The sequence below is a fragment of the Bos grunniens genome, chromosome 24 (genome assembly GCF_055505025.1).
Source record: "Bos grunniens cultivar Pamir isolate PY7600 chromosome 24, Bosgru_T2T1.0, whole genome shotgun sequence".
Taxonomy (NCBI): domain Eukaryota; kingdom Metazoa; phylum Chordata; class Mammalia; order Artiodactyla; family Bovidae; genus Bos; species Bos grunniens.
In genome coordinates, this window is record NC_141188.1 from 15,418,523 (window position 1) to 15,438,863 (window position 20,341).

Here is a 20,341-nt window from a genome sequence, read left to right on the forward strand (position 1 = left end):
ACGTATTTCAAGGTGAAGAAGAACCAGAAGCAGAGAAGACTGCTTAGTTGGCTGCAAAAATAAACCAAGCCTGAAATGGTGATAGGCCAGTCTAAAAGAGGGGCAGGGTAAAGGATCAGAAATATTTTTCTGACCCATCATATATAGGTGGAGTTACTTTCACAGCATAAGTTGAAGGTATTGACTAAGGTGAATTTATTTCATTTGAAAACTGATACCAGACAATTTTCTTCCGCATACATTAAAAAGATAAACAACAAAGTCATTAAGCCCAGCCTTGAACTGGATCATTGAAGAGGCCAAGGTCAGAAAATAGTGAGGACTGTTCTGAATCAGCCAGTCTTGGTAGCAGATAAAGAACAGCCCCATGGCTATGGCTCTAGTGCACTTTTTGTCACACTTTGCCCGAGAAACTACCATCCATTATTGTCCAGAGAGACCGAGGCACAGAATGAGGGTTTGCTCCTGACAGAGGTGACGGCAGCTGTCAGTTCTTGCTGCTCTGGTCGCTCAAAGAGAGAGGCACAAATCCTTCACCCCTCAGGCTCGGGCCTCCCACTTCACACGTTCACTGACAAACACTCACTGAACCCTGCTAAGAAACAGCCCTGCTGCTAGATGCTGAAAGGACAGAGCCAAATAAATCCCAGGACTGTGACAGGTCTAAAATGAGTTTTCATCAAGGAGGACAGCACTTTGGTAAGGTGAATGACATGGACCCGCTGGCTATCGAAGTCTGGAACAAACTTGCCTCTTATTAAGTCTGGAATGCTATCCACGGCAGCAGTGCCCACTCCGTGTGTTCTCTGAGGTTGAAGCATTATTTGAACTTTAGTCTCCCTTGGCTGAGATAGCTCAGAGCCTGCCTTGTCAGCTTCTCTCTGGCAGCTGGGCCATGTTCCTGAACTCTTTAGCTATGGACTGGCATGGTGCTTACAGCCAGACAGACATGGGCCTGACTTACAGCATCCTTTAAGCTCAGAGGCCCTCACTGTTATGATTACTCAAATCAGAGTCATGCATTCAGCTTGAATTAAATCTCAATTTGCCATACATTTTTATCCAAGATTTTCACTACAGGAGGCTTCCTTTGGGGTTAACTTGGTCCCTTAGTCCTAAAACAGTCTGATCCAAGGCACTCCTCTTCCCATGCTCCGTGCTGCAATCCCAGAAATGCCTTCCAGCAAAACCACTTGAGAGAGAACAAAAGCAACAGGTATATAAGACATTATTTCCCAGGAGACCCAGAACAAAAAGGGGCTAGCCCAGATACTGGCAAGAAAGTACTAGTAAGAAAAACAGAAAGGGCAGGTGTTCTACTAAGTGCTCAGCTCTGGACAAGTAAAACTCAGATATGTGGCTATTTGGACACTGCTTCATTTTACCTTGAGTTTATTTAATCTGGGCTCAGCTATCTCAATTATTCTGTTTGGGTTATTTATATGTAAGTATTGAGCTCCTGTGGGTATTCTCCATCCACAGCTACCAGGCTTATTCGTCTTCTCACTATGGTTCTCAGAGCAAGATGAAAAGCAAAACAGAAAAAACGGAACCATCAAAGTGGGGCTCCTCCCTCCTCTAATGAGCCACCACGGCAAAACAAATGATGCTTTTCGATACTGCACACATATTGCCGTAGCCATGGAAACACACTTAGCAGCAAAGAAATCTTCACCTTTCCCCATCTGTTTAGAATCTTCACAGTGACACATTAATTTCAACATATGAAAACAAAAAAAGAAGGGCATAAATGTTACATTTTCTATAATTTCCATGCGGCAACCAGCTCAGTGTGAATAAAATGCCTAGATGAGGAAGTAATGATGCAGTTAGTTTAAGCCCAATACCCCGAGGCAGAACCGGGTGACATTTTCCTGGCATTAAGCAAAATGACTCTAATATAATAAGCTCTGCAGCTTACCGAGAGACTACAGGAAGGGCTCCAAAACTGGACCAGAGATAAACAGCTACAAGAACAAACACTAGCCAGTGTAAATATTCTCCAGAAACAATAATGGATATCTCCAAAAATAACATTCAATGAGAGCTAAAGCATTTTTTCCAGGCAGCTATTGTTAGCAGCTAAAAGCTTAAGACAATTGAAACAGATTCTTACCAATTCTATTCAATCCAATAAACATTTAAGGAGGTTTTCTCTTTTCATTGATAGATAAGAGTTGGATATAGAAGAGTATACAACACAGGTTCTGTCTGTTGTAAATAAGAAATATTAACTCACTTAAATCCATTACAAGAACTCTGTGAAAGGCAAGATAAATGTAGCAGATGTAATAAGGGAAGGTCTCTACATAAAGTATCATTAGAGCTCAATTTGAAGATATCAGGACATTTTTCAATAAACTCACTGTCATATGAGTATAGAGAGATGAATCAAAGATGTATCTAACACTTTTATGAAGAACCAACAATACGCCAAAGCTAATTTGAAAGAGGAGTTGAGAAACTGAGGCAAGGAGGGATAAATCATAAGCCTGGGATGAATATGCACCCTGTTATTATACATGTAAGATAAACAACCAACAGGGATCTACTTTATAGCACAGGGAACTCTACTCAATATTTTGTGATAATCTTTGAGAAAAGAATCAGTAAAAGAATGAATATACGCACATGTAAAATTAAATGACTTTGCTATACACGTGAAACTGGGCTTCCCATGGAATGCTAGGGTAAAGAACTCACTTGCCAATGCAGAAGACTTAAGAGATGCAGTTCGATCCCTGGGTCAGGAAGATCCCCTGGAGAAGGGGATGGCAACTCATTCCAGTATTCTTCAGCCCAGCTGAGGAGGAGCTGGGCTACAGTCCACAGGGTCACAAAAATTAAAGTGACTTAGCTTTAACTGAAGTGACTTAGCACACAAACCTATAATGTTGTGTTGTTAATCAACTATAAATCAACTATGCTTATTATAAATTATAAATCAACTATACTTCAGTAAAATGAAATAAAATTATATTCAAGTATGAATAAAGGGCCCCTTAAAGGCTAAATGAAATTTAATATATAATATAATCATCTCCTCAGATGTATAGCTATTTCATACACGTTTAAGATGAAAACAAAAATAAAACTGCTATTAGTTTTCATCAAAAAAGAAAAACTCTGATATATGTTGGTGTAAAAAAATAATAAAAAGTGCAAACTTAGATTGAAATCTTGTCAATGTCCTACAGGAAAATAAAACCATAGCTGTTGGAGATATCTTGTTTTTATCCAATATAAATCATTTGTAATATATAAATTGTCCATGATTTAACATTTAACTTCAGAGATTTGAGTTCTAAAAAAAAAATAAATATAAAAAGCTAAAGTTGTCTTTCTCCAGAGTATGAGATAACCCTTGGGTAGATTTGTTATAAAATGCTTAAACTTTATGTAACACTGAAAGAGCAGACAGGATTCTTTCTGCCTTACTTCCAAGCTTTGAATACTTCTCCTTTAGAAAGGTAGAATATAAGTGGACAGCAACAGTGGGAAGAAACATCATTAAAACTGAAGGAAGAGTTGGGATGACAGGGTCTTCCGCTCAGGTGCACTATTAGGAGAAAAAGAGCACTTTCATCTATGGACTGAATAAGAGAAAATAAAGATTCATTTGCAATCTGAGAAGTATAGGATTGGGCAGATGATCTTTACAGCATTAGAAATATGTTGAGAATCAATTTTTTTTCCTATTTGCTAAAAATCCTTGTGTGTAGGGTTACAAACAGACTACAATGTGGTAGAAAGTCACTTTGGGGAATTATTAACCCTTTACCAAAAAAAATTTTTTTAAGAAATTTTATTTATGTGATGCCATTTTCCTTATAGAAATATAAAATGCTCAATACTTGCCGTTTCTTCTGCAGCACCACAGTTCAAAAGCATCAGTTCTTCGGCGCTCAGGCTTCTTTATGATTCAACTCTCACATCTACACATAACTATGGAAAAAGCATAGATTTGACTATATGGACTTTTGTTGGCAAAGTAATGTTTCTGCTTTTTAATATGCTGTCTAGGTTTGTCATAGCTTTTCTTCTAGGAGCAAGCATCTTTTAATTTCATGGCTGCAGTCACTGTCCGCAGTGATTTTGAAGCCCAAGAAAATAAAATCTGTCACTGTTTGCATTGTTTCCTCATCTATTTGCCAGGAAGTGATGAGACTGGATGCCATGATCTTCGTTTTCTGAATGTTGACTTTTAAGCCAGCTTTTTCATTCTCCACTTTCACCTTTATCAAGACGCTCTTTAGTTCCTCTTTGCTTTCTGCCATAAGGGTGGTGATATCTGCATATCTGAGGTTATTGATATTTCTCCTGGCAATCTTGATTCCAGCTTTTGCTTCATCCAGCCCAGCATTTCACATGAGTACTCTGCATATAAGTTAAATAAGCAGAGTGACGATATACAGCCTTGAAGTACTCCTTTCCCGATTTGCAACCACTCAATTGTTCCATGTCTGGTTCTAACGGTTGCTTCTTGATCTGTATACAGATTTCTCAGGAGGCAGGTAAGGTGGTCTGGTATTTCCATCTCATGAAGAATTTTCCACAGTTTGTTGTGATCCACACAGTCAAAGGCTTTAGCATAGTCCATGAAGCAGAAGTAGATGCTTTTCTGGAATTCTCTTGCCTTTTCTATGATCCAGTGGATGCTGGCAATTTGATCTCTGGTTCCTCTGCCTTTTCTAAATCCAGCTTGAACATCTGGAAGTTCTCAGTTCACATATTGCTGAAGCCTCACCTGGAGAATTTTGAGTATTACTTTGCTAACATGTGAAATGAGTGCAATTGTGCAGTAGTTTGAACATTCTTGGGTTTGCCTTGTGTCTCAGCTGGTAAAGAATCTGCCTGCAATGTGGGAGACCTGGATTTGATTCCTGGGTTGGGAAGATCCCCTGGAGAAGAGAAGGCTACCCCCTCCAGTATTCTGGCGTGGAGAATTCCATGGACTGTATAGTCCATGAGGTCGCAAACAGTCGGACACAACTGAGAGACTTTCACTTTCACCATTCTTTGGCATTGCCCTTCTTTGGGATTGGAATGAAAACTGATATTTCACAGCCCTGTGGCCACTGCTGAGTTTTACAAATTTGCTGGCCTATTGGGTGCAGCACTTTCACAGCATCATCTTTTAGGATTTGAAATAGCTCAGCTGGAATTGCATCACCTACAATAGCTTTGTTCATAGTGATTCTTCCTAAGGTCCACTTGACTTCACACTCCAGGATGTCTGGTTGTAGGTGAGTGATCACATCATCATGGTTCTCTGGGTCATTAAGGTCTTTTTTGTGTAGCTCTTCTGTGTATTCTTGCCACCTCTTCTTAGTATCTTCTGCTGCCGTTAGGTCCGTATCATTTCTGTCCTTTATTGTGCCCACCTCTGCATGAAATATTCCCTTAGTATCTCTGATTTTCTTGAAGAGATATCTAGTCTTCCCCAATCTATTGTTTTCCTCTATTTCTTTGCACTGATCACTGAGGAAGTCTTTCTTATCTCTCCTTGCTATTCTTTGGAATGCTGCATTCAGATGGGTACATCTTTCCTTTTCTCCCTTGCCTTTCACTTCTTTTCTTTTCTCAGCTATTTGTAAGGCCTCTTCAGACAACCATTTTGCCTTTTTTTTTTTTTTGCTGATTTTTAATTAAGAGCTAGCTAATATGTTTAATATAACCAAATATGTGCTGAAAATAATATGATACTTCAATTCCATGTTTATGCAAGTTGGAATGGAAGAAAAGGACAGAAAGGTAGGAAAAAAATAGAGAAATAAAAAAGAGACTGGATAGAAGAAACATGAGTAAATAACCAGACAGGAATTGAAGAAGCAAAACCAAAGGCTAGGAGGAATGGGGGAAGGGAACAGTTGAGAGAATTGGAATTAGGAAAAGTCCCAAACAAGGAGGACCAACATACAGAAGAGATTTTTAAAAAGATGAGGTTAAAAGAGCAAAATGGGAAGGCATAGGCAAAGACAGGGGGTTGAGAATTAAAGCCAGTTGCAATCAGCATTCCATGAGGATTCATTTGCTCGGTGGATTTTTTTGTCTCTCTTAGAAGCAGTAGTCAATATCTGACCATCATTCAAAGTCCTTCAATTACTCTATTAACCCAGAGGGGAGAAATTATACTCTAATCCATAAGCGAATGCCACACTGCTTTGAATGAACTCTATCTAGTTGGAATCCCAGACTGATTCCCTAAGGTTTCTGCTCCCAGTGAAACAGCAGCTGAGACGGGGCGGCCTCGTAGCAGACATGGAGTAGCAGGCCTTTGCCCAGGAGTGTGACGTGACAAGTAAGTCCCAAGGCCCCAGGCTATCTTCTCCCATGTGCCCATATAGTCAAGAGGAAATAACTTTCTGTCGCGTAAAATGACAGAAGAAAACATGCTGCCAGGTGATGGGCAGCCTCTGGTCCCCAGGCAGGGGTGGAGCCAGTTATGGCCGCATCCTCGAAGCGGCAGGACACTTCGATCACTGTCAGCCCTACTAGTCTCCTGCCTCTCTGTCTAAACTTTCTCCCACTTTCCCCCAGGCTCCAAATGCAACCGAGCAGGTTAATGCAAGTTAGAGAGCAGCTCCTTGCAAGGTTTCTGCTTTTAATTTCTGTTTAATGATGTATTGGCCAGGGCACTAGTACATCGCCTTACTTAACAGCCTTTCGTGGACAGTAAACTGCGCTGGGTACCCACCTCAGCCCACAAAGCCTGCAATTAAGTGATCATTTGTCCTCGCAGACTTGACAGAAGCAGGAGTCAGAGGAAGGCTGGGAGGAACCCGGATTTATTAAAGTAATAAATAACCTGGAAGCCCCCCACTAAGCCTCTGCCTCCCTGTTCTTATTTATTTTCTTTTTGTAGCTTCTGAGATGGGAAGATTGGGGACTTAATTGCTTGGAAAGAAAGTTGCCTAGGAACTGCATAGCACTCACATCCCAGAAACAATAAAAACTGGGAGGCTTTAGGGCTACAGCTTAATAACAGCTCTGCTGATGGCTGGGCTGGGCTTCTTGGCAAGCACTCACTCATTCTGTGTTTCTAGAAGGGCAACACTCACTCCTGCACATAAACGAACTCCGTGAGGCAGGAGTCATCTAGCTGGCCAAAGGGAGGCCTTCTAAGAAGAGGTTCTGATTCACCTTGTTCTTTGTTTCACTTCCTTTTGTTTTATTTTTAAATATGAGAATCTTCTAAAATAATGTTGTGAATATTAAATGTAGAGATTCCTGGATATTATTTTGGACTTAATATTTTTTTCCACTTTTTAAAAAGATGTGTTTGCTTATTACTGACTGCACTGGGTCTTTGTTACTCTGTGTGGACTTTCTCTAAGTTGCAGCGAGCTGGGGCTCTAGTTTTGGTGCGTTGCCGAGACCTTTCTTGTCGCAGAACATGGGCTCTAAGCGTGTGGACTTCAGTTTCTGTGGTGCACAAGGAAATGTCACTTTTTTCTCATATATTCTGTCTCATTTGGTTGTAAATTTTTGATTATTATCACGTAATATATTTACATGGCTCAGTAGCAAATTTCTAGCCAGAATTCATCTTTCTAGAATATTCTTATATGCAAAACACAATATAAAAGCATTAAGAAGCAAAATAGTTTCCTAGACAGTCAAAATGGATGTCCTATATACATATATATATATATATATCTACACATGTACATACACATTCACTTTATTTTATACACAATTCTCACAAATGTACTTGCTTAAGGCCCCAATCCAGAAAATAACAATCCTTCCTACAGGTTCATTTTTTAAGATGAGGCACTCCTCATCCTACTTCCTTTGCCCAAACTGAGCTCATGAAAGTCACATAACAGAAAATCAGCCATTTTAAAGTGAACAATCCAGTAACATTTAGCATATTAACAGTGTTGCACAACCGCCATCTCTATCAAGTTCCAAAACATTCTCATCACCCCAAAATAAAACCCCATTCCATTAAGCAACTGTTTCTCCTTACCCCAGCTACTGGTAGCCACCAGTCTGTGTTCTTTCTCTATAGATTTACGGATTCTATATATGTCAGGTAAATGGAGTCATAACATGTGCCTTTTTGTGTCTGACTCCTTTTACTTAGATCAGTGTTGATGAGTTTCGTCCACACTGAAGTGTGTATCAGTACTTCATCCTTTTTATGGCAGAATAATATTCCATCATGCAGATATACCAAAGTTTGTTCTGTTTTGTTTTTTTTTAATCCATTGATGGACATAGGTTGTTTTCAGTTTGTTTTTTTAATATTATGAATAGTGTTACTATGAACGTGTACAAGTATTTATTTGAACAACTGTTTTCAATTCTTTGGTATAAATACCTAGGAGTGGAACTGACGAATCATATGATAATTTTATGTTTAAATTTTTTCTATAAAGCTTCTTTTTTATTTTATATTAAAGTATGGTTGCTTTACAATTTTGTGTTAGTTTCAGTTGTACAGCAAAGTAATTCAGTTATACATATAGAAACATCTATTCTTTTTCAAATGTTTTCCCATTTAGGTTATTAGAGAATATTGAGCAGACTTCCCTGTGCTATACAGTAAGTCCTTTCTAGTTATCTGTTTTGAATTTAGTAATGTGTACATCTCAATGCAAAACTCCCAGACCATCCCTCCCCACCAACCCCTTTCCCTAGTAACTATGAGTTTATTCCATAAGTCTATGAGCATTTCTGCTTTGTAGGCAAGTTCATATGTATAATTTTTATTAGTTTCTGCATATAAGCAATATCATATGACATTTGTATTTCTCTGTCTGATTTGCTTCACTTAGTACAATAATCTCCAGGTCGGTCCATGTTGCTGCAAACAGCATTATTTCATCCTTTTTAATGGCTGAATACTATTCCATCATGTATATGCACCACATCTTCTTTATCCATTCATCTGTCAATGGACATTTAGGTCACTTCCATGTCTTGGCTATTGTAAATAGCACTGCAATGAATATCGAGGTGTATCTATCCTTCTGAGCCATATTTTTCTCTTGATATATGACCAGGACTGAGATTGCAGGATCATATGGTAGTTCTATTTTTAGTTTTTTAAGGAAACTTCATTACTGTTCTCCATAGTGGCTGTACCAATTTACATTCCCATCAACAGTGTAGGAGGGTTCCCTACCCTCCACAGCATTTGTTGCTTGTAGACTTTTTGATGATGGTCACTCTGATTGATGTGAGATGATATCTCATTATAGCTTTGATTTGCATTTCTCTAATACTTAGCGATGTTGAGCACCTTTTACTGTGCCTCTTCACCATCTCTATGTCTTCTGTGGAGAAATGTCTATTTGGTCTTCTGCCCATTTTTTGACTGGGTCATTTGTTATTTTGATATTGAGCCACATGAGCTGTTTGTAAATTTTAGATATTAATGTCTTTTTGGTCACATTGTTTGCAAATATTTTCTCTCATCCTTTGGGTTGTCTTTCTGTTTTCACTATGGTTTTCTTTGTTGCACAAAAGCTTTTGAGTTTAATTAGGTCTCATAATCAGATATTTCTTAAACCAAGCAAAAAGCCAAAATAGAATAATAGAAGACCAAATATAAATCAAAACCTATGAATATATCTGCCTATTATATTCAACAAAAGTGTATTTCACAGACATCAATACTGTATGACACATTAAGGTCTAGAAAGTGCTCACCAAAACATTGTAAATCTTACTTCTGTATTTGAATAAAATTTCAAATTTTTGTGCATCAATAGAATTTCTAAAATCCTTTGCATAAATTATTTCACTTGATTTATGTCACAATCCTATCAGACAGGCAGGCAGGCCTAGGCTAAGTCATAAATATTCTGATTCCTAGTCCAGCATGTTTACAACATAGAAAGTCTTATCAACTCTTTTTACTTAATGTCATTGCTTCTTGGAGTTTTAAACTATAAACATTAATATAAAGTTTCAATGTTATAGTATATATGTTGTATATTATAGTTTATATTATATGTATATAATGAACAGAAGATAATTTATTATTTATATTGCTATAAATCACCTTGATAGCCATATATAAACAGAGGCAAATCTGTTAATACAAACAATTCTGGCTTTAAAAAAATAACAATGGCAACACTAACAACTAATTTCTCTAGTACTTTATTGTTGTTTTAGTTGCTAAGCCATATCTGACTCTTTTGTGACCCCATTGGACTGTAGCCCACCACGCTCTCTGTCCATGGGATTTCCCAGCCAAGAATACTGGAGTGAGTTGCCATTTCCTGCTCCAAAATATATATAAAGAGGTTTATTTTAAGGAAAAATAGCTGCTGCAGTTGGGGAGGCTGGCAAGTCCAAAACTGTAGGGAAGGCCAGCAGGCTGAAACTCAAGCAAGACTTGTATGTTACAGCCTTGAAGCAAAATTATTCCTTCTCTGGGAAACCTCAATTTTCACTCTGACAGCCTTCAATGATTAGATCAGACCTTCTAGATTATCGTGGGTAAGCTCCTCAATATAGGAGGAGATATTTAAAGTCAACTGACTGCAAATGTTAATCATATCTGCAAAATACCCTCACAGCAACATCTACTCTAATGTTTGGCCAAACTGGGCCCTGTAGCCTAGCCAGGTTGACACATAAAATTAACCATCTCAGTCAGTGACTCCAGAGATGAAGTCACTATTCCTACATTGAAATCAACATGTTGCAAATGAAAGCATGTCAGAGGTCTATCTGTCAATTATCCTAACCTTCATTGAATAAGCCGGATACTATCTACACAAATCATTTCCAATATTGCAATGCTCTATGAAAATAGTACTCATAAACTGGACATCTCAGAACAGATCTATTAAATCCCCCTGTATTTTCACTGATGATTTTTCACTAAGAATCCAATACATATTGGCTTCAAAGCATCAAATAAATCCTTTTTCTTTCATTATAAGAACTAAACAGCCTGGTTGTCTCAAAATTAAATGGTTTAGAAAGTACAGATATGAAACTTAAAGAAATCCTTCCCACTGTTTCAATTAGAGGAAACTACAGTATGTAGATATATAATGGAAGGAGAGATAGTGAAATAAAACATTTTTCATAAGAAGATAAAGTGTGAATGAAGGTTTAAGGTACTAAACCTCACATAGTTATTGATTTATTTGTTAACTAGAGCCAAGTCTGACCAAAGATGAATTATACAACTCTCTGGCACAGTTCTAAAATCAACCTAGTGGAAGGAAGTGACTAATAAATGCTAAAGTATAAAATGCTGGTGGACGAGTTTGAGGTTTGGTCATTTTCATTCAGTTGAAGGCTCCCAGTGAAAAAGATTAGCACATCCATTGGAACTGTGTGCAACCAACCAGAACAGCACAGAACCAACAGAACCTAAATTACACAGGTACAGACTTCTGTGGTGATCTAGTGGCCAAGACTTCACCTTCCAATGCAGGGGGTATGGGTTTGATCTCTGGTCGGGGAGCAAAGATTCCACATGTCTCGTGGCCAAAAATCCCAAAACATAAAAAGATATATACAGCAGCAATATTGCAACAAACTCAATAAAACCTTTAAAAATGGTTCACATCAAAAAAAAAATCTTTAAAAGTAAATAAATTATGCAGGTAAGAGAGAAGTAAGCTGCTGCTGCTAAGTCGCTTCAGTTATGTCTGACTCTGTGACCCCATAGACAGCAGCCCACCAGGCTCCTTCATTCCTGGGATTCTCCAGGCAAGAATACTGGAGTGGATTGCCATTTCCTTCTCCAATAATATATGTATCAACCACCAATGGGGCCTGAGCCCCTAGTATGTGAATAACACTGAATTAGGCACATATGGAGTCAATGATTAACTCCTATGGCCAGGATAAGTCCAGGTATAAGAACTCCAAAAATTTATCTTAGGGATGTTGTTTGTTGGGATATTTTACCAAAAAACTGAAATTTTTTTTTAATATTTTATTTTACTTTTTAACTTTACAGTATTGTATTGGTTCCTTCATGTTGATATATGGCAAAACCGATACAATATTGTATCATTTCTTTGTTCAATTTTTTTTTTTTTTGACCACTTTTTTTTTCCCCAAACCATGTACTCTGAGAGCATTGTACCTAACCAGGCTAAAATGTGAGTGTGGTGGTACAGTGGGAATTAGGACAGTTCTGAAGTCCCTGCTCAGATATCAGGGATCTGGAATCAAAGCCAACTTAATTAGTAGTTTTTCTCACATCCCACCAATATTCTTTTAATCTATTAAACAGAGACACCTAATTATAACCAGCAGTTATTTTCTTTTGGAATGCTTTCTTTGATCCTTGTCCCTGCCCCTAACACAGCGGATGTAAATTATAAGCATCAGTGCATTTCAATACCTGCCAAGTCTACAGATATGGCACATGAGAGGGAGAACCTACCTGCCTATAACTGTACCAAAAGGTCTAGAAAAGCTTCATCCACGCACTGTACTAATGAGGAACCATCAAATGCAACTATTTATGGATTAGGATCACATAGTACAAGGTGTAAAGTACTCAAGAGGTGAAATTGTGAAACTGGAAAGGAATTGTGAAATGCTGCAATGGAAAAAAAGGTATTTCTCTTTCTTATATAAGCCTTGTTGATAAATTATATTTCAGAGATAGGATGGAAATGTCCACACCTCATCCTGGCTTCTATGTCATACTATCACTATATCAACATTTCTCAGAATTATATGAGTTACATGGTTCTTTGACTTCTTATAAGTTTCCTCTGGACTGCTGCAAAAGGAATCCTGGTTTGAGGATGAGAAAACAGGAGCTCCATTTTCTTAAAAGGACTAGAAATATGAAAACACTACACTCTTTGTCCATAAATGACTCCAGCTCTGTCACCACATACAACACTGTCATCTGAGCCCTTTGAGCTTGACTTTCCTGAACTATGACATATGAAGAATAATATCTTCCTTGGTTATTCGACTGCATTGTATTTGATACTTTTGCCTGCACTGGTCAATTCTCTCTGCACCTCAGTTTCCTTTCTGCATATGTAAAATGAGATTTCTGATCTCTAAACATCCTTCTAATAATAGCGTTCTCTGCATCTATGAAAATAAAGTTAAGCATGATGAGCATTATTATAAGAAGGAGAAAAGAAGTTTAGCTTTAAAAATATTCCAGTACCAATTGAATTTATCTTTGGAAAAGCAGTTAGATTTAGTGAAAATGAAAGAAAACTTGATTTATTTCCACTGACCCTTGGGAAAAGCTAAGAATATCTTTTAGCTTTATTGACATTAAGCATTAATTCTGGAATAAAAGTAGGTATAGAAGGAATATATGTGTTTTGATAGTTTGGCAATAAGTACTTATCAAAGATTATCGTGAACACTTCTGACTTCATCTGAAGCTAGTTTTATCATTTCCTCACCCCTCTACCCCTAACAGTCTTTTCTTACTTTTTTGTGTGATTTTTTTTCCCCCTTTAAAGGGGGACTTCTGCTTCTGATCTAGGTGGAATAACAGGAACCAGATTTTTCCCCCTCCTGAAACAATTTATAGAAAGTGAAAGTGTTAGTTTCTCCGTGGTGTCTGACTCTTTGCAACCCTATATACTGTAGCCCACCAGGCTTCTCTGTCCATGGATTTCTCAGGCAAGAATACTGGGGTGGGTTGCCATTCCCTTCTGCAGGGGATCTTCCCGCTCCAGGGATAAAACCTAGGTCTCCTGCATTGCAGGCAGATTCTTTACTGTCTGAGCCACCAGGGAAGCCTTTTTAGAAGGGCAGCTTATAAGTAATTTTAAAGAAATTGGAACATCAAGGAAAGAACCACCTGAGGAGATAAGAGAGAACAGAAGCCAGCAATCATAGGTGACTGGGAATAGTACCTGTTTCCAGACAGAAAATCCTCATAATTCAGGACACAATGTGTAGAATATTTGGAATGGTCCTGCTTCATTAGTGGGGAATAATCATACCTAGACAAAATCCTATTCTTAACAAACTTTAAAAATAATACCCAAAGGGATCAAACTATTTCTGAGAAATTCAACTGTGTACTAAAACAGAGTTTTAAAAAATATAAAATTAAAAATACCCACCTCCCCTGAAAAATAAAATTCACAATATCTGGCATCCAATCATAAAAGTCAGCTTAAACAACTTAAAAAACAATAAGATACAGTAACACCACACCCCTATTAGAATGGCTTTCTTACAAGGATGTGGGAATGCTGGTGGGAATGCAAAATGGCACAGCCACTTTGGAGAACAGGCTGGCAATGTCTCCCAGAGCTAATCATTCATAACCATGCGATCCAGTAATTGTCCTCCTAGGTATTTACCAAATGACTAGGTATTTATGTCCTAACACAGACTTGCACACAAATGATTACAATAGCTTTATTCATAGTTGCCAAAAATTGGAAGCAATGAAAATGTTATTTCAATTGGTGAGTGGATAAACGAACTGGTACACCCATGCCTTATTATTCAGTAATTACAAAATAAAAGAGCTACCAGCCACAAAAAGACATGGAGGAATTTTAAATGTATATTACTAAGGAAGAGAAGTCAGTCTATAAAGGCTAAGTACTCTATGGTTCCGATTATATGACATTCTGGAAAAAAGCAAAACCCATAAGGACAGGAAAAAACAATGAGTCATTGCCACGGGCTGATGGCTGGGAAAGAGAGGAATGAATAGATGGACCGGTTAAAAAGAAAACCACTGGCCCAAAATTGCATCAATTGTCTAATGCCCAGGATGTCAAGCACAGATTTAACATCTAACTTAATTGCAGTTTCAACCTTCCCCAGAAATGTGATCTTAATCAGCCTGTTTGGAATTATCTGGTCAGCACCAATGAGGTAAGATGTCAAATGGGCCCTCTCTACCACCTCCACCCACTCCTGCCCAGAGGAATAAGAGGAGTGAGAAAGCCTGTGCCATCCCCTTCCTGGAAAAAAGACACCCCACCCTAAAGACAATCCTTTCTTTTCTTTTGCTAATAGCTTCGCTGCCCCACCCCCTTCCTATAAAAACCTTGCACTTTTTGCAACACTTCTGAAGACGTTTCTAGTTGCTAGATGGAAGGCTGCCTGATTCATGGATCATCTAATGAAGCCAATTAGGTCTCAGATCATTCTCTTAAATTGTGCTTTTTCACCAGGGCATGGAATAAGGGTGGTAAAATTATTCTGTATGATGCTATAACGGTGGATGCATAGCACTATACACTTGTGAAAATCTATAGAATTATACAACACAAAGAACTAGAGAACCCTAATTGGATTATGGACTTCAATTAAGAATAATGTGTATCAATATTGTTCTTCAATTGTTAACAATTATACCACAATAATACAAGATTATAATAATAGGGGAAAGAGGGGAAGTGGGAATCAAGGGACCCTTCTTGTACTTTCTATGCAAATTTTCTGTAAAACTAAAACTCCTTTAAACAGTTGCCTATTAAATGTAAAAAGTAAGACTCTTTTTAAAAAAAAATCTCAACAGTAACCAGGCCAAAAGCATTTATCATCCAAACTATCAGCAAAGAGATAGCAATGCAGTATCCAAGACTACACCCAAGGACACACCAATATTTGGTTTATATTTATAAACTTAGCAGGCTTCCCTGATGGCTTAGCTAGTAAAGAATCCCCTTCCAATGCAGGAGACCCAGGTTCGCTCCCTGGGTCGGGAAGATCCCCTGGAGAAGGAAATGGCAACCCACTCCAGTGTTCTTGCCTGGAGAATCCCATGGACAGAGGAGCTTGGCAGGCCACATTGCAGTCCATGGTGTCTCAAGAGTTGGATACAACTTAGCAACTAAACCACCACATAACCTTAATAGCTTTAAAAACAAAAATGGACTAGAAAGATCATATTAAATGAACAGAAGAAAATGGATTTCCACATACTATTATATTCTTTCTTGGATATTCATAAATGAGAGACAATGAAGTATTAAAATAGTATTTCTCTTTGTGACTTATTCTGAGTTATTATTGTTGCTGCTTAGTCACTAAGTCCTTTCTGACTCTTTTGCAACTCTATGGACTGTAGCTGGCCAGGATCCTCTGTCTATGGGATTTCCCAAGCAAGTATACTGGAGTGGGTTGCCATTTTCTTCTCCAGGAGATCTTCCCAACCCGGGGATTGAACCGGAGTCTCCTGCTTTGACAGGAGGATTCTTCACCACTGAGCCACCAGGGAAGCAGATTTATACCAAAGCCTAAACCAAAGGGAATGATTTTTCTTCCAGCAGTTTTATTTTCAATTGTTTATCCTCGTCTCTAGGTCCATGTTTTGTCTGGAATATCAGATTTATTTCTTTATATCATCTCAATTTTAATCATATAAACCAAAGTGTTTAAAAAATAATAATAATATTCATTTTTAAAAATAATCTTCAAAAATTTGCTTTATAAATGTGGCCTCCAAACTGCCAGTCCTCTACATGAAGCACAGATATTCCAGAAATACTGTGTTCAGATCTGCACCTTGATACTAACCATGCTAAATTATGGCTGAGCAGAGAGAAGTTAAGGAAGACAATAGAACTTTTAATCAGGCTTTCTTCCTTCTGTTTTTAAGGGATGAGGAAAGAAACTCTTGCTGAAAAACAAGCTCTGACTAGCAGGCAGCGTAACCCCAAGCCTCTAGTTTAGTGGGCAGCGCCATCTAGTGGAAAGACTTTGTTTCTCAGTTCCGTTTTACCAGCAACTGCCTGCATGCTTTCAGTAGACATTTAATTCTGCATTCCCAGGTGGCACTAACAGTAAAGGACCAGCCTACCGATGCAGGAGACATAAGAGATGCCAGTTCAATCCCTGGGTCGGGAAGATCCCCCGGAGGAGGGCATAGCAACCCACTCCAGTGTTCTTGCCTGGAGAATCCCATGGACAGAGGAGCCTGGCAGGTCCATAGTGTGGCAAAGAGTTGGACACAACTGAAGCAACAGTGCGCGCACACACACACACACACACACACAGCTATCTCACGCATAAAACTGGGGAAGAGTGCTACTCTATATACCCTCTCAGCTACAGGGTTAAAAAATACAAAGCAATGCAAAGCTTCGAGGTCCTTATTACTTCATAAGTTCATAACTTCACTTGAAAGATGAAAGTTAATTTTTGTCCTAATTCTAGCAGCAGAATCCTCAAGGTACCATGCATTTAGCTAAGTTTGGCTGAAGCCTACTAGTTTTCTCCCCGTCTAGGACTGTGGCACATATTAACCTAATCAATGCATCTGAAAACTAATGAACTGACCCGTTACAGTCCAATAACTTGTATACTGAATGTGGGCCACATAAGCCATTTTATGAAGGAAAATTAAGGCCCAGGTTCCAGTGTAAGCATGGGTAAGTCTCAGAGGAGGGCATGAAGGGAGACCCCATTCTCAGTGAGAAAACAGCCCGAAGCCGACTTAGACTTCACCTAGCTTGGTGATGAGCTCAGGTCAGAACCTCTGTCTCCCTTGACGTGCGCTGACGCCCACTAATTGCCTTTTCTTGCCTCTGGGTCTTCTTTGTTTCTTCCTCTCACATTCATACACAAAACTATATCTGGAAGCCTTGAACAAATATACAAATGTTTCTTAAATGTAGACAATTGTAATTTAAATGTTCCTCCCATGCACTATTAATTATTTTATAGCTTTCTCCAAGCACTGTTTGTATGTACTGTGACTTAAATGGCGACTAAAATGTGAAGAGAATTTTTCCCCCATTTTTTCTGTTACTGCTTCTAATTCTCTACTCCATCTACACCTATTCCTCCTCTCTCCAAATATCTTTCAATAAGAAAGAATGTCACAGTTTCCTTTTCTCATAATTTTTAAGAATTTAAAATTCTTATAATATTTTTTTTAATGCAGGCCATTTTTAAAGTCTTTATTGAATTTGTTATAATATTGTTTCTGTTTTATGCTTTGGTTTTTGGCAAGGAGGCATATGGGATCATAGCTCCCTGACCAGGGATAGAATTTACATTGCCTACAATGGAAGGCAAAGTCTCAACCACTGGATTGCCAAGGAAGTCCTTTTTTTTTTTTTTTTTTTAATGAGATTACAAAAAAACAGATCCTTGTAAAGTAATTAACCTCCAATTAAAATAAATAAATTTAAATTAAAAAAAAACAGATCTTTCAGTCCAATCCCTGCCACTATTCACCCAAGTGACTGGCTAAACTGCTCTAACCCCAGTGCCTTCCTCATCTGTGGAATGGAGATAACAGCAGTAATAAAACAGGAGGGAAGGGGAAAAGGCACAACCTTTAAAGGAATTACATAGCCTGAGGACACAACATAAACTGATTAGAATCAAATGGGTCCAAGATGGCAGACAAGTCAACTTCAACTAGACCTTGATCCTCAGTATATCCTCATTATAAAATGACACACCCAGAGGCACCAAGACAGTTCCAAGGCCAACCATCAAAGACCAAAAAGTGGGCAGTGGCCCAGTTCCTGGAATCTTTCCCCTTCCCCAAGATAGTTGGAATAATCCTCCCACTCATTAGCCTATGATATCACCCAGCCCATAAATGCTAAACACACCACATTTCAAGGCCACATTCACCCTCTGCAATGGACCATACTCTGTCTGTGGAGTGTGTTTCTCTGAATAAATCCACATCTTACCTATCACTTTGTCTCTTTCTTTGAACTGTTTCTGCACTGAGATCTTTCTGCATTGAATTCTTTCTACATTGAATTTTTTTCTGCATTGAGACAAGAACCTGAGCTTCATTAGGTTCTGAAACCAGGTCTGTGATCTCAGCTGGAAAACCGTGGATTCTCTCTGGGTTTGGGTCCCAATCTGAGATAAACAGCTTCAGTAACTTATGAGAAGCATCAGCAAGGGCTGGGACATAGGAAGTACTCAATAACAAATATTTTAAATATTTGAGGAATTACCAAAATATAGTGTGGTAAGTTTACTGAAAAAGGAGAAAGAGCTCAGTGCAGAAACATATCGGTGTTCTCAAAGGAGAGAAACTCTGGAGGATGCTGTGGACGATCCTCTGACTGCAAGCAATCCCTTGACCCATCACAAAACACTATGCAGTGCTTAGTGCTCTTAGCGGACACTATTACATGTGGAATCAGGAGTGAGGATCTATGACATTTTGGAGAAACAACTCTCTATGGGTCTTTCTTGTTTGTGCATATCCTGTAAGCAGAAGCATTGACTCTCTTTGTTCTAGACTATCTTTTTTTTTAATTGAAATATAACTAATGTACACTGTTGTGTTCAGTTCAGTTCAGTTCAGCTCAGTCACTCAGTCATGTCCAGCTCTTTGTGATCCTGTGGACTGCAGCACTCTAGGCTTCCCTGTCCATCACCAACTCCTGGAGCTTGTTCCAAACTCACATCCATCGAGTCAGTGATGATGTCCAACCATCTCATCCTCTGTCGCCCCCTTCTCCTGCATTCAGCCTTTCCCAGCATCAGGGTCTTTCCCAATAAGTCATCAGGTAGCCAAAGTATTGGAGCTTCAGCTTCAGTCGTTCCAATGGATATTCCAGACTGATATCCTTTAGGATTAACTGACTTGATCTTTTTGCAGTCCAAGGGACTCTCAGACTTTTCTCAATACCACAGTGCAAAAGCATCAGTTCTTTGGCACACACCTTTCTTTATGGTCTAACTCTCATATCCATATACTTCCCTCATAGCTCAGTTGGTAAAGAATCCACCTGCATTGCAGGAGACCCTGGTTCAATTCGTGGGTCAGAAATATCCCCTGGAGAAGGGATAAGCTACCCATTCCAGTTTTCTTGGGCTTTCCTTGTGACTCAGATGGTAAAGAATCTGCCTGCAATGCATGAGACCTGGGTTTGATCCCTGGGTTGGGAATATCACCTGGAGAAGGGAACGGCTACCCATTCCAGGATTCTGGCCTGGAGAATTCCATGGACTGTATAGTTCATGGGGTCGCAAAGATCCGGACACGACTGAATGACTTTCACATTCACATATCCATACATGACTACTGGAAAAGCTATAGCTTTGACTAGATGGGCCTTTGTCAGCAAAGTCATGTCTCTGATCTTTAATATGCTGTTTAGGTGGGTCACAGCTTTTCTTCCAAGGAGTGTCTTAATTTCATGGCTGCAGTCACCATCTACAGTGATTTTGGAGCCCAAGAAAGTAAAATCTGTCACTGTTTCCATTGTTTCCCCATCTATTTGCCATGAAGTGATGGGACAGGATGCCATGATCTTCGTTTTTTGAATGTTGAGATTTAATGCAGCATTTTCACTCTCCTCTTTCACTTTCATCAAGAGGCTCTTTAGTTCTTCACTTTCTGCCATAAGAGTGGTGGCATCTGCATATCTGAGGTTATTGATATTTCTCCCTGCAATCTTGATTCCAGGTC